At 34.8% G+C, this 17,160-nt stretch overlaps 1 protein-coding gene across 1 annotated transcript in view; it reads left to right on the top strand.

Annotated features, from left to right (window-relative positions):
- Window positions 1–1,211: 1,211 nt before the first annotated feature.
- The window catches only part of LOC125662643 (sarcoplasmic calcium-binding proteins I, III, and IV-like), a 50,824-nt gene continuing 34,875 nt past the window's right edge, over window positions 1,212–17,160 (top strand). Inside the window, exon 1 of the mRNA XM_048894929.2 lies at window positions 1,212–1,462. The gene's annotated coding sequence lies outside the window, so the exon portion shown is untranslated. The remainder of the gene's footprint in view (window positions 1,463–17,160) is intronic.

Below are 17,160 nucleotides of genomic sequence, written 5' to 3' on the forward strand. Positions count from 1 at the left end.
AAGGTGGTTTGGTATATTAATCTTAAATCCAAATGACGCTTTCTTAAACTGATCACATTATGATTGGTTCATTGCCCCCTACCTCCACTGAAAGCTGTACCCCCTAGTGACACACACTAAAATTGAAATTTTCACCAATTTGTTTGACGTGAAATTTCGGAAATCATGGAAGTATCTGCTACAGTGTTATGTGCAGAAATCATGCGAATTAGGTATGTTATATGGAGTGGCAGTATAATTGAAAATTTATTTTAGCACTGGATGATGTAATACATTAGAAGTGTGCTTGCAATATCCACAAAACAATGAAATATTATACACGTCCACGTAAATCTACCTTCCTGAGACTGTTGGTGATAATGAAAGTCACCCGTATGAAACTAAGGTAAATTTTTGTAAACATTTCTTAAAATATATAATTATATCCCGCCCACCCATACACTCCCTTTCTGTAAAGAAACATGTAGATACTGTATAAACATGTACGTGTGTAAATACAAATATTGCATATAAATTTCTTGCTTATCAGTAACTATCTAATTCCTTTCTTTGCTGCACTTTACGGATGCATTAAAAAAAATAATGGAAAGTAAAGTATGTGTAAAATATCAATATTTAATAATCGAAATTTGTGTACTATATTTAGTGACAAATGCAGTTCGATTAGCAATTGGGGCGGGGAATTAAAACCACTGCAAGATTAGAACTCACGACCTCAAAATCTAACGTCTGAACCAACCTGCAAGGCGATGAAATTGAAGAGTACAAGAAATAGTTTACTCATTTTTATTGTCCCATGTGTGGGACGACAGGAAGTCTATCATTTTGACATGTCATTCACCCTTATAATAGAAAACGCGCGATTTACATTCAATACCCAATTTTCATTTGATGTTAGATTATAGAGACTTAATGAAGACAGCGATGTTTTATTGATGACTGCTTCTAGGTCGTGAAGATGAATAAACAAAATATTTCATTTTCCCCTGGACAGTACTTGATGTTCTTTGTAATATAAAAACTCATCCATTTTGACAAAAAATGTAAACACTTCACAGGAACACAATAATTCTTGCAATGTTCATTTCTAGTAATCAGAGGAAAAACTGCATTTCCTCTCGAATGAATCGTTTAAATGTACGGGACATAATTGTTTTCAAATCGATATCTGTCAATTGTGTCATCCGAGAGAGACGAGAAAAATCTAGATGCACAGTACCACTTGTCTGCATGCAATGCTCAACCAACATTGTCGTATGTTATGGAAATAGTTGTCGTCTGCTAGATTCATCGCGCGCAGCATTTAGGGGCCGTGTCGTCTGCTGATAGAAGAGAGATATTTCGCGCGGTTTTCGGAAAGCGTTGGATCGATCGTGTTTAATAAAAGGATAGAATATACGCTATACCGGGCGTGTGCTGGACTCCCATCTATCACAAAACTTGGTTATTTCATCTGATTTAGGTAAGTTTGTACACATTTATCACTTTTATTAGGAAATCCTTTACATTGTTTTTCGCTGTTTTTTTTTCCTTCCTTCATTTATTTATTGTTGTTGTTGATTAATCTCAAAATGCATTTTTGCCTTATATGCTCCACGAAATTGAAAAAAATAAATCAAAATCGAGGCTTTGAAATATCTTAATTCAAAAGAAAATCTGTAGAAGCATCTACACATATCTGTCCTCTGTAATTTAACACATTGATATCAAGATTAAAAAAAAAAAAAAAAACCAAGAAAAAAAAAAAAAAACCGCGCAAATGTGACAAATTTTCATCAGTAAAATGAAACTCGTTTGTCTTTTCCATCTTCTTAATTACCTGTTAATTATCATATAATTACGTTTTCTTGTATCCGTTAATAACACATGACAAACATTCTTTCTATTTGATTCTCTGTGAGAAAATGCTAGTATATGTGAATTTAAAATAAAGATAACGCACATGAATTAAACGTATAAGGAAAATTGCTGCGACTGTTACTTCTGCATCATGGCCAGACAAAACTTGGTAAGGGGGAGTATATCGAGATGAAATCTGTCAACATTATCAAAAGGAGACTTTTTTTTTCAAAAGATACGTATGACAGATTCACAAATCACCGCTTCCCTTAAAACTGGAATACCTGATAGTAGATCCTTTAAAAAAAAAATAACGCATTGATTTACTCCAAGCGTCTTTGGTGTTGACTTTTTCACAGTTTATATGAAGCTTGAATAGAGCATGGCTGCATCTTAATGCGTAAAACCTTTGGGGATTTTGTTCCACAAATTTAATTATGATGTTCTATTTCAAGAAAGGTCATGCCATCAAAATTTAATTTCAAGAAAAGTCATGCAATAACTCGTCCTAAACTTACAGGGGTAAGTCTGAATACTCTCTCTCTCTCTCTCTCTCTCTCTCTCTCTCTCTCTCTCTCTCTCTCTCTCTCTCTCCCCCTCCTTGTTTTACCGCCACACCAACTTGTATTTTCACAGTGGTAAAGCCAGTTCCCGTAATGACCGCCGCAAGTTTCGCATTTGACCTCTAGCTACTACAATGTTACTATGGAGGGAGTGGCTTATTAATTCCACCACATGAAATCGCCTTCAGTATACCGGTAATTGATAAAATGTATGAAGACATTGCACAATCTCCGAAACAATGAAAACTACCGTACAACAATTTATTTGTAGAATGTAAACTTCGTGTCTTCACTGCCCATGTGTGTACATTTTTTCTGACATAGATTTAAACTGGTACTCTCTCTTTTTCATTTTTTTTTTTTTTTTCATTTTCTTATGAACTTTTTTGCGGAGACGCCCAGAAAGCTTTCTTATCATGCTTTAACGTGACTTATCATGTCTGTATTACCTTAACGCCTTATTAATCGATGAGAAGAAAATGAGAAAGTTCCTTTAAGGATGATTAGTAGTGACATATCTGTCAGTGGATGTTTTCGTAGCGTGATGTATTATTACAGCTTTAAAATTACTAAGCAAAGAGACAGCTTAGTCTGTAAAACTCTTGCTTGGTGAATGATGGGTTGAAGTCGGTGGGACTTGTCAGTTTTAAGATCTAGACAAAAATTGCTTGGCTATGTTATTTGATTTCAGATAGAACATAATTGCAGTGTTTATATACATGTATCAATCTGCTAAAATTGGAAAATGGAGGATATGTGTACACATACCTTAAAATCGAAAACTTTGAAATTAACTTTTCACTAGTGAAAAATAGACTTTTATCAGAAAGTAAGAGGGAAATATGAAAATAACTGGAATATTCGAACTCACGATGAAATGTTTTTAATTCATTTATTTTATACTTTTTCTTCGTCTTTTGTTGGGGGAGGGGGGCAAACAATAACCTACTACGCTAACCTACAAGGCAATATCATATCTAAGACACTACATTGTATATATGTAACTGATAATTTGTTTTCCCATTTTGCGTTCAAATGAAAGTCGGTCATTATGATTTTGTGTAAGACAAGTCTATAAGCTTGTTGTATAAAAAAGAAACTAGTTGAATTTGCGTCGTGTTAAACGTTTACCGAGATTAATTTCAGTGCGCACGAATGATTGATATATCTGTTTCTAGATTTTTATCAAATAATACAAATGGATACATGTGTAAACATGGTGATTTGAAAATACTATCATACAAGTGGGTACATATATAGGATTGCTTTCTGGGGGGGGGGGTTATGTTCGTGTTTGAAGATGTGTCCTTTGTTTCCCATTACCCACTATACTTCTTCAATTCACCCCCACCCCCAACCATTCCCCTGTATGTAGAACGTTTTTATTTCATTCCGTGGACACATCACTACCATGAAAACACCTTTATGATGCAAGAAGAATTCATTATTATTTTTTTAGGTTTCAAAATTCATTCCGATCACATTTCGTGCTGACCGCGTTTCTTTGGAATATGAATTGATTGGGCAGTTAGAAAACCATAGCGTCACTATGTTAGAAATACGTGTAAGCGAAGCCTTAGACAGGGACAACTTAGAACAGATTTATCCTGTGTTGTAACAGCCTATAATCGCAGCGATAGAAATGTCTCACGAATTTTATTTATACCCTGGAAAACAATTTATGAGATCGATTTCACTTTTTGATACAAGAATTCATTTTTAACGCCATTTATACCAAATTTCTTTTTTTTTAATTTATTTTGCAAGCAAAGGCTCGGAAAAAGTAACACAGTACATTCAATGTCTGGGAGATATACAACTGTAGATCATACATACACAGTACATAGGAACTCTTATATCGTGCGAGAGGTACATGTATTTGAGGGAACGTATTTGTTTTTTTCAAATAGAGAAAATGTATGAAAAACTGAAAATAACATATTTTGTGAATACATGTATATATTTATATACATGTATATCGAAATGTATTTTATAATCGTCATTAATAACACGAAATTTTATTTCGACACTATACCAAATTAAGCTGTATGAATTCAATCAATTGATAAATTATCGTCTCCCGTGTTTGTTGTGACAGAAAACTAGAACCGTCCTAGCTGGACTAATAAGCCGCAGGGTACATTGAATGAGGGGACATAGTGAATTTGTGGTCATTGAATAAATGGTTTTCTAATCGGAATCCATAGCAAAGTCATTGACCCAACTATCTGCGCGTTCATTTGTACCAATCTGCACGCACCGCCAAAATGAGCAGACGATTTTCATTAACGAAATGTGTGTTTTGTAATATCAAAAAACAATTCCCCGTATACATACATGTAACTGAGATTTTGAAAAACGCGTTCAAAGATGTTTTATAATTTGCAAAGGCTAGAAAAGACAATCTTTTTTTTATAATTAACAGAGGAACTTTTTTTCTCCCTCAGTTTGACTGGTTCGCGCGATGACCGGTCTTATCACATCACATTTGTTCTAGTTATTTTCCTCGACTGCGATCCAGAAAACAGTTTGCTTGACATTGCAATAATTAGCCAAATATCAATGTGTTTTATGCATTTGTAAGCATATGCAAATTTCATTCATAACTAAATGAATAATCGTATTGGGTATTCATATGTAAACAAAACATTAACAGATTTACTTTGTACGCGGAAGGTTTTAAAAATCCAAAACCGCGGGAACAGAGATAAACACAACATCCATCCTAGAAGTACAAGTTGTAATCTCGGAGCACGAGCATTGAAAAACTAAGTCAAGAGAAATGGGAAATAGTAAATATTTGAGAAACGCTCACATAATAGTAGTCGTGTATATGATTGCGATGTGGAGCTTAGAGTATTTATAGAGACTTTCAGTCCTCTATGTTTACAAGTTTCATGAATCAAAAGTAGGTCTAATTAGGTGGGTTTTTTTCTATAAGTGTCTGTGGATTTTTCAACGCGGACCCCAACTAGCTGTATACTCAGTGCTTTTTATTAAGATCTACTCTCAGCAACGACAACATCATACCAATCCCCCTCAAAATGGAAAAATATATATACAACGTCCTTGAAATTTAAAAAAAAAAATATCGATCAAATAACGGGCGAACAGCTTCACTATTCATACAAGATACACACAAAGTTTTAATTAGATGTGTCCATCAGTGTACTCCGGACAAATTATTCTACAAACAGAAAGACGGATAAGGCAATTTCAGTGTACTCCCTATAGACTCTGTTTGAGGGGGTTTATTATACATTTATTGAATGGTAGTGAGGGAGATATGAAGATTTATTCACCCAAGAAAAATCATATTTCCCGAGGATAACGCCCGAGGGGAATATGATTTTTCTTGGGTGAATAAATCTTCATATCCCCGATCATTCATACAATAAATTGTGTATTATACCGAAACAAAGCAAGACTACAAAAATGTATTTGAAATTGGAGTCCGCTCATGTATGTAGCTGAGATCGCCCTAACGGTAAAACCGCGCCATCAACGTATTACGATAGAAGGTACAAACAACGAAATACAGTGAAATGATAACCAGTTTTTGTATTTTCATTTTCCTTGAATGTAGATTTACTTCCTTGGCTTTTTTGTATCAATTAAAACCTGACGATTTAAATGTGTATCAGAGACCCGCATATTTTTTTACCTTTCGAACTATGAAAGTACAATGACTCGGACTTATTGTGACGTCACAGTAACCTTCGTTTACCTAGATATTGAATTTATGGAAAATGCACGAGGCTGCCCAAGGGGTAAATATGATGGGGATATATGATGTTTGAGAGGGAGATATGATGTTTGAGAGGGAGATATGAAGTTTTGTCAACCCTGGCACGTGTCTGTCTAAACCAATCAGATACGTGTTGCATAGAATTCTCATACTGAGGTATAAAAAATAATTTGAGGCTACAGTACAGTACATGTTGCTATGGTAACGTATTTTCATGTAATGTTGAGGACATGCAGCAACGCTAGGATGAAACACTACTAGTTCTATTTAACCTATCGTTTCCGGTTGGACAGTGTCGCTTCCGGTTGAACTATATCTCTAATCTACATGTATCGCAGGGAAACACACCATGTCTGTTTAAATACAATACTGTTTTTGATTTAGATTAACGTGTATTTGTTTTAGAAATTTTGTAGGACAAAGCAAATGTTGTCTCCCAATTTAAATCAAATTAATTAGATAGAGCACTGAGGACTGAGGGGGGTGGGGGTGGTTACAAGTTCGATACTCTGTATTCAGACTAAGATTTCTTTCGCATATCCATGATTGTTGCCGTTATTTTAAAGAAGGTATCTGAGACATAAGCTCCGTGTCTTGATAGCAATCTGAACAAAATTCAGCACTATTTTCTAAAAGAGACAATACGATGTAGGGACGTTCTACCATACATCGTTACAAGTTTTTTGTACAATTTTTCGTACAAGTATTACTAAATTATGTTCCTAAACAATTACAATTAGGAAAGAAGACGCGTTCATACAAGATAAAAGGCGATGATAAACACATCATACTAGAAGAAGACGCATCGATGTTTGAATTGACGAGATAAATAACAAAATGGACGGAAAAATAAATACACAAAACCCACAATTATGGACTCTGTTCAATCTAATTAATGTCCAGGGAATTGTAAAAATCTTGAATTTCCGACGGAACTCATCGAAAATTACATCGCAGACGTTATGTCATCCGGGATCTGTGCAATCCTCGGCATTGCAATAATACAACACAATACATGCGTATCGTTCAGCGATCGACATGTTTATGTTCGTGAAAGGTTAATGGATTTCCAAAGCAGCAGCGAAAAGTATAGAATTTGTATTTTAATCATTTTCGTAAAGTGGCTCCATGACGTATTTTTATTTGAGAAGAAAAGTTAATTTGAAAAGTATTCTCCGATGGTTTAAAACACTATTCTTAATAGGATTGAAGCACATGGTGATTCTAATCTGACTGTCTCTATAAATATTACAAGGAATGTTATAAAATAAATATCTAAGACAGGTTGTTCTTTTGATGATAATGCATGTCTTTGCATGTCCTCTTTTTGTCTACATGCCATTAAAGTGAGAGCCATCGTGAATTGCATGGCCTTTTGTCTCTCCCTTTCTTTCTTTCTCTCTCTTTCTTCACTAATTTAAATTCGTTCACGTTATCGCGTAGTATGTAAAATCATTTTTATGAATCATATGTTCCTGTTTTTAGATCGAGGAAAGCTAAAGTGTATACTCTCTCTCTCTCTCTCTCTCTCTCTCTCTCTCTATCTCTCTCTCTCTCTCTCTCTCTGTGATGTTCACTTTCATATTGGATACGCTAAGTTCGCGAACATGTTGAAACCTCGAATTCAAATTAAACCCTCGCGAAATTATATCATTTTTACTATGATAGTGCATGTGGAAACGGGAATAGAGAAAGAAACGCATAGAGAACAGTTATACTGCTCACCACGGCTTTGTTCCGACATTGGTTTAGAAAATAGTTCACCGTAACCAGGAAGTTCTTTAGAAAATGACATATTTTTTTCTTTAGGGAAATCAAAGCACAATAGCAAAAAATCTTCTATTAAACAACCGAAACTTTAGATAAAGGATGGAATCTATAAAGGCATTCATTCCTTTAATGCTAGTTTCCGTAATGAGATCCACCCCTTCACTGATCAAGTGGAAATTTTCAATTACTTCTAATGAAGTGTAGTAAATGCCGTTTGACAAAGGGAATTCTAAATCACCTAGCCAGCTACAGACGGCCAATATTTGTACGCGACGCAAAAAACTCGCCGCAGATCGTCTTTTTTCTCGCAGATGAGTATAATTTTCAGAATCTGGGATGCCGTGACTTTGTACTTTGACACTGTAAAAACTTCAAGGAAAAACTTTAAGTGAATTATGTTCCAAGCAGATGATACTGATCTGTTATATAAAGTCGAGGAAAATAAAGGGGTGGCATTCTATGAATTGCCAATATGCTAGTTTTGATTACTTTGAAATCATCGTTTAATAAATTAAGCATTTCGAGGAGGTTTTCAGCCACGGGATTCACGTGCTGATTCCCTGCCCAAAACACATTTCCAAGCCATTTTATGAGTAGACTTGATACAAGTGTCCTGCACAGCGATAGCTAGTGAGTGAGTGGAACGGGTGTCGTCCCGCCCATGTCATCCTCTTTGGTTGGGAAAAATTCAAAATAGATCATGTCATTATCATGGTGCGTTTGCTTGACAAATTAAGGATTAATTCAGAATAATAAAAAAAACCTATAGGGGAGAACAATTTCCCGGGGAAACTCACATTGTTATATGTATATCAAGTTTCTATAATCATTTTCTATCGTTCATATATATTATTATTTTCATATTTTCATTTCGAACCTACATTTTATATCTACAATGTTGAAATTAACCTTCAAAGTTGGCTCAAACAACATTTCACCCACATGAAGCACCAATTTGGACATGGATTTTGGTTTTTTATTTTGGTAGGTTATAATGTTTAGAACAATTCACAATAGTAGTTTTTTGAGGGTCACTCCTGCCTTGGGGTCGAAATTAACGAAAAAACGACAAAACAATGGGAATTATTTTACTAGTACTTGTGCTTAGAATAGCTCAGTCAGTTGTACCGCTGGCAGTATATGCTGTGATTATTTTCCCATGTTTTTTAAAACAAATATTTTTTTATCTTCCTTCAATAATTTAGTTTGAATGCATACCATCTCTTTAGATAAGAGATTATACATAAGCAGTCAAGTGGAACTATCTGCACCGAGGTCGATTGCATTCTAAGGACAATAACCTTTCATTCTGCGTTATTCACCGGAAACACGATACCGTATGCGACAAACGAAAACATGTCATACAAGAATACATTACATTCTTCCTCAACATTGACACATACAATTCTTATAGGGAGATAAATCCAATAAAATACCATTTATCCTTATCATCGTAATATGCACAGATTTCTCACTATATTCTAGTAGTCTATCAATTATCCCTTTAGAAATTAAATCCGGATATTGTACACTACTGCTTATTGTTTCCCGGAACCGGTCTGATGTTAAACAATACACAACCAATCAACTGATTAGTTACATGTAACTCACTGCAACAAAACACCTCAGTTTTGAAGGTCATGTCCTCACTTAATGGCGACCGTTTGGTGATGTCACTTCCTGTTTTAACACCATACATGTTCATGTTAATACTATATCTACATGATTGATTGATTGATTGAATATTGTTTAATGTCCATCTCGAGAATATTTCACTCATATGGAGACGTCACCACTGCCGGTGGAGGGCTGCAAAGTTTAGGCCTATGCTCGGCGCTTATGGTCACTGAGCAGGGAGGGATCTTTATCGTGCCACACCTGCTGTGACACGGGGCCTCTTTTTTTCGGTCTCATCCGAAGGACCGTCCCATTTAGTCGCCTCTTACGACAAGCAAGGGGGTACTGAGGGAAAATTCTAACCTGTATCCCCACGGGATTTATATCTACATGTACAGCTTTACAATCATGAAGTAACATGTTTTATTGTTGCCAATAAATATCTTCTGAAATAAATGTATACCTAGTAGAAAGTTAGCCCGAAATGATTATTTAAGCAACACTAGCTGTCATTTTGTTGTTGTAAAATTGTGATTTGCTATTTCAATGACACATGATATTAAGGTTTATAAACTTGTGTTATCAATACCTATTCAGAGGCTCGAAGGCAAATTGCATTATTGTCTTCCGTACAGAAATTGATTTCTATACAATGCTATGATATTCCAAAGAACCTAAAGCTTTACCTTAATAAAATCTTAGACTCACCTTTATGATTATGCTTAAAGTTACAAACAAAACTATCACGATAGCACATTTTTACATTTTTTTTCCCATAGAGATAATATTGCTTTTAAGACCGCATACTACCATTACAAAAATACGAAGTATCATATAGGGCTCAAAATTCGTAAACAATACGTGCATTTTACGAGTACATCTTTGTAAGAGGTGTATTAATAGTTTATTTCTATATCCACATACTAAAGACATTAAAAAACAAGCGATTACATTTACTCAGCCTTAGGTGACAATCTAGAAAAAATATGAGTGAGCGTTTTGTAAAGACTAAAACCAGACCCGGACAGATGGAGGTTTTCTTTTGTTAACCTGAATTGATCCTTCGATGGTTTTGTAATTGATATAAGATTTCTTGATAGAATACTTTAAATTTGCACCCACAGATTTTGTAATTAATCAAATTCTTAATTCTGGTTATATTGATTATCTTTCTTCCTTTTGAATTCGTTTATGTTGCGATGGTGATGTGCGTCCACTTCAGCGTTTTTTCTAAGCGTTCATTATACGCATTTAAAACAAGTACGCTTTTTACCCAATTGAATTCATCAGTACTGCTGCATTTTCATATAACATGTATTTATTTAGGCAAACCATAGAAAACAAAAACAACTACGACTTATATCAATATTTTCAAATCATTATGTAATACAACGCAGGTCTGTTGTTTTACGCTCCATTCAAGATTAATGTTGTCGTTACTTTGCCGATTCGACTAACAAAATTCCCTCCATGAGCGAGTGCGGGGGGGGGGGGGGGGGGGGTGTTGGTGTTACACATCATTGAATGCCTACTGCAGCTGAATAAATATGCCACTTTTGGATATGTCTATCTGGTATTTTTTTTTAAATGTAAAGTTTGCACGTAACTTACAAGGAAAGAAAATGTTTTTTTTTTCTCTTTTGACAGTAGAAAATACTCTCATTTCAATTGATGCAATTGAAAACGAGTGATATGCCTAAAATGAAGTGATGTAGTGAAAATGCCTGAAAAAATATCTTTAAATACATTTTTTTTCTTATTCATTAACAACATTTTCTGTAAGAATAAACTTGATAGACAGCAGATATTTTTTTGATGACAATTTCTCCATGTATTCATGTAAAGCCGAGTATATTTAAGTTCTGGTTCATTGAAATTACCGGCTTAAATGGTATATTTGTCGTTTGTCATGCTCGGAAATCCAATTTTTAATAAACTATATGCATCTTTATTTGTATGACGTCAAGTGACTGTAAATGTTTTAAACGCGTCACTATTGGTGACGCAGTATCAATCTTCGCTAGCCAACTGTCCGATTCGCATAGCCTTATTTCTGAGAGTAACAAAATAGGACACGTGACAAGCGAAGATGCGCAAGGTCTATGAAATATGCGACGACCCAGTGTTCGGCTAGAAAATCGCCAGGTTACGTCATTTTCTCACTTTGTTGGTGAAATTCCTGGACTCAGTCCCACCTCCTGGTGGGAGAGAATTAAAAGGTAGAAAGGAAGGAAGAAAAATAGTTCCCGATTCTTCGTATCCATGTACATGTATGAATGTTTAGTGGGTATCTACAGTATATTTCAAAGCTTACTATGGTATGCGTAACTAAAACAAATTGCATTGAAAAGATAAATAAACAAATGTTGAACCATTTCCTACGAAAAAGAAAAAAAGCATGATCCGCCCTCAGTACCTTCATTGCAATCTTCCTAACACGCACAGATGAATCCAAGGTTTTGAATAGCCCATTGGAGGTCTAACGAATACAACACAATGCTTTTATTACTGTAACCTAAGAATACATGTCATTTGGAAATCTTTGGGGATTCCCATCAAAAACCGTTACTTAGCGAGATACAGATTCCACACTCGCCAAGAGCATAATGGTTTCCATACTCTGTCGATGACGGACTACAAAAAAGCTATAAAAGGTGATTTGCTGGAATGAGTTTATGAGAATACGGGTTATAGACATTCATATATATATATATATATACACTTCCAGTGATTTTGCTTTTGATATCTTTATCAACTGTAGTGATTGCTATTCCTCAAGAATGGGTTACAGTTGTGATTAAAGCTAAGTTTAGTACGTCTATTTTAACGGCGATAAGTATAAAAAAAAAAAATAAACTTCAGTTTTTTGAATAGTCATGAGGGTATGAACTGCAGTAGTTCACACCGGTATGTTTTTCATGAAGCGCTTAATGAAGTATGCTGGCGTGACGCGTCTTGTTTCCTAAATGCAGTATGTATTATTAAAAATGTCGTTATGTGTTCATTTAAAAAATGTTTTTTTCCCAGAAATAATGAGCGACTTTACACTGCCTAGAGCATTCTGTGCATGCTTAATGGTTGATGTACCCCATTCCCGATAGACATTATATAATTACATGTACCTCATTCCCGATAGGCTTTACATGTACCCCATTCCCGATAGGCTTTACATGTACCCCATTCCCGATAGGCTTTACATGTACATGTACCTACTTCACGATAGACTTTACATGTACCTAACTCCCGATAGGCTTTACATGTACCCCATTCCCGATAGGCTTTACATGCACCCCATTCCAAATAGGCGTTACATGTACCCCATTCCCGATAGGCTTTACATGTACATGTACTCCATTCCAGACAGGCAAACACTTCTGATCTATAACTGTTATAATGTAAAACTTATACGGTACCAATTTTGATGCACCAAATGCCCATTTCGACAAATGTCTCTTCGGTGATGCTCAACCAAAATGTTTGAAATCTGAAATAACGATAAACTTGCTAGAGCGTTAAGTTACGGCAAATATTGATTATTTTATGTAATTCATATTTTTCACGTGCAAAAGAACAATATATGTGTCATATGTCTGTTACTATCATGTCACTTACATGTTTACCAGTGGTTGGCAGAGTACTTTCATTACATGACATCATCCGCAATAAGTTGGTTGTGTTCTGTTTAACGTCCCGCTCGAAAAATTTTCACTCGTATGGAGACGCCATCTACAATAGAGACAAGTAGTTTTCTAAAGTATGGCATTATCAATATTAGCAAATGTCACTTAAGATGTCACTTAATCTAGTGCGCTCAAACTTGGGCAATTAATGATCTTTACCCTATCTGTGTTCCAAAATGGAACGATGGCACTGTAGACAATTCCTTATATTGACAAGTATAACTAATTTTAAGGAGGCTCTGTTGTTGTGATATTTTCATTTTGAAACGTTTCCGGATACATGTATATTATATTTAAATTATTTAACAGAATGTACACAGAAGTAGCAACATCATAGCCAGATTTGTTTGTAAATATATTTAATTATACGGTTATTGAGACACTGTAATTTTGCTTTAAGGATTCATGCGATATAGAACATTAACTATATTCGCGGTATATAGAACATGAAATATATTCGTGTTATATAAAGCATTGAAAATATTCGTGTTATATAAAACATTAAATATATTCGTGTTATATAAAACATTAAATATACTCGTGTTATATAAAGCATTAAATATATTCGTGTTATATAAAGCATTAAATATATTGGTGTTATATAAAATATTAAATATATTTGTTGTATATAATATCAAATATATTCGTGCTATATAAAACATCAAATATATTCGTGTTATATAAAGCATTAAATATATTGGTGTTATATAAAATATTAAATATATTTGTTGTATATAATATCAAATATATTTTCTGCTATATAAAACATCAAATATATTCGTGTTTTATAAAACAATAAAAATATTCGCGGTATATAGAACATCAAATATATCCTTCTTTATGTTGTCATCTGACCAAATACAGATGTATTCGCCTTAATAGTTATGATAACCGTTTAGCTCTGATGATATAGAGACGATAGCGATTACTATAAGCAAACGAGCTAAATCGACACCAATTAATCTAATTTTCACCCCAGGCAGGAGGTTGAAAGCAAAAGGCTACTATCAAGACGATGATATCCAATTACCATTATAATCACTCGATTTGATCGCGGTTACACACTGTTAATCCATTTCTACTGATCACGATATCTTTATATCCAGTCCAGTAATTGATCTCACTATAGCCTTTATCGGAATCGATACCATGTTCAATTCAGACTTTATGTTTCTGGAGTAATTAATCTGTGCCGTGCTATTCATCATCCAGCGATGAAAAAGCTTTAATGCTCTAAGTCTGTAAATTGCGGCACTCTGGATCTTTCAAGTGTTTGAATCTGTCGGTTAATGAACAGAAGTTTCCATCTGCAACATTTAGAATATCACTCGGACGCTTAACTTGTCAATTTCAGAAGTGGCTCGAGGCCTTACAAGATGGCGCCTGTAATTGCTTCCATAATGCCTATGTACCCCTAAGGACCGTCTATCTCTGCTTTATCCACTCTGCCTCAGGAATATTCTATATATATAACATCAAAGTGTAGACCTATGATTTCTTTGCCCGTGACAGCTAGAATATCCCGTGTGGATTAAACATGTCTTCCTTTACCACAGAAGTACATATTGACTAATGGCATTCTACTCAAAAGAACATCGCCTAAATATATAAATCGAAAGTACACTGACTGCAATCACACAGAGATCAATTTTGATATATTCACATTTCTATATATTCACATTTCTATATACCTGTCATATTTGCATAGATGCACTGATATTAATGGACCCGTCTAAAATATATATACTTCAGACGATTTTAATCTGACATTTCTCTGACTTAAGTATCAGGTTAGAGATATTTTGTATTGAATACCATTATTTATAAATAGAATTTCCTTGTGGACGTTCAGAGTACCTAAAAGAAGCATACCATGAATGATTTATCGGAATTTTTATGGTTTTAATCTTTCTCTCTTTCTCTCTCTCTCTCTCTTTCTACATGATTTGGTTCTAAGGGAAGTTTCTAACCTTTCAAAATCAAAATCTCGTTGGCCCTTGGGATTCAAGGGGTTTCTCTATCCAGGGGGTTCTGGAAAAATATAACGACCACAAAATCAATGATTAAGCAGCGGAAACAACTCTATAACGGTCTTCTACTAGAATGCATTAGGGACAATTCATTTTTTTAAAATATAAGATTGGCACGAATAAACCACCACGTGGTCTTTGAAATTCTATATCTCCAAGAGGCAGATCAAACTTACTCCCTATTACTCTTTACTGGGATTCTGTAATTTGGTGTAAAATTGACTTATTTAAGACGAGTGTTCGATAATAGATACTCGTTGAAAGCGTATTAACCAGAATATCTTACACATGAGCATTTCCTGACTTGTAAATTAATGCTATAAACTCTTCCTTTCATGAGAACACTATCTGTGATCACTGTTTGTGACCACATTGACTGGTAGTTGTGTGTCGCAAATATTGTGCATTTGCACATGCGCATATAAATTGTGAAGATGGGGGACATTTGTGGTCAAGTGAAAAGGTGAAGATTACAAACAGAGATCAGTCTCATCAGCTCCAATAACTACAAAACCAGAAGAGGGCAAACACGGACCCCTGGATATACCAGAGGTGAGATCAGATGTCTAGGAGGAGTAAACATCCTCTGTTGACCGGTCACACCCGCAGTGAGCCCTATTTTTCTAGTGGGCAATAGGAGTAATCTGTAATCAAAATAAGTGTGCATAGAATGGCCAACATTGTACCCAATGACAGGCTGAATTGGGTAAATTAGATTGTTACAACAACCATAAATGTGCGAAATGCTGACTCTAAATGACCTTATTACACGAACATTCCAGTGAATATGTCTTTGAATGGCGCAAATCAAACTGTGTATGAAATGTTTTCCCGTAAATGACACGTACATTCAAATGTCCAGTGTTTGACCAGAAGTGAGTCATCATTTCATTTTTTCACTATATATTGTGCAGTGATAAAATCGTTTGAAAAAAACAAAACCAAACAACTTATCGCAACATTATCTGTGGGTTCATATGATTTAAAATAATTTTACCTCTAGGACTCGCGGTGCGATCACACGTCAAATGTAAAGCTCATTTCCTTCGACACAAATGAAAGTAATTTGCTTGAAGTTAGAAATTTTGCCTTGATGATTTCATAAATTGTGGTTAATTTATCACAATTTCCTCAACATGTTAGGGAAAAACCAAAACAATTTGAACAATTCTACATACTCAAGTGAAAAAAATATGGAATTTGAACTAAATTGACCCCATATTAAGTTTTTAGTTTTAAAGAAAAATTTCATAATGAAATAAAGAGTGAAAACATGAAATGATTTATGGCCGTATACTGTAAATGTTCCGCCATCTCTCTTTATCTGAAAGTTAACTTGGATCAACCAACAATGTTTGACATCTCGAAAATGGTTGACAAGCGATTATCTGTAAGTTGGATACTTGGAACTAACATACCATTGCTTTGGTCAATTTTTATATGGAAGTTATGGACAGTTTATACAATATGCTTGAGACCCCCTTTATCGATTCCGAAAAAGATAAATCGTAAAAATAGACAGACATGTTTTGTTCTACAGTATGTAAAGCACTTTGTTAATTCGTACAGCTGTACCATTGAGTGCATTGATAAAGGTCGTAGCTACGTAAAATACCAGCTATTGTTGTTAATGCTGAAATTGTTCCTGATGTAATCCGAAGATGACAGTTCGCTAAATGCAGAAAGTAAAAACCATACAGAATATGTCAGTATTCCTTACTGGATGTTACTCTTTTGTTTGGGGAAGGTAGAGAAGGTAGGGTGGGGGTAAGGGTCATCTGATATCTCTTATTGCCAGCATCTTTGGTTCCATTAGTCATGGACACCAATCTGAAATATCTGGGAAGCGCTGGGAATGGAAATTAAGGATGTGGTTTGAGGAATCTGATACACGTTGCGATAATTAGAAAAGA

This window comes from Ostrea edulis, chromosome 8 (genome assembly GCF_947568905.1).
Source record: "Ostrea edulis chromosome 8, xbOstEdul1.1, whole genome shotgun sequence".
NCBI lineage: Eukaryota > Metazoa > Mollusca > Bivalvia > Ostreida > Ostreidae > Ostrea > Ostrea edulis.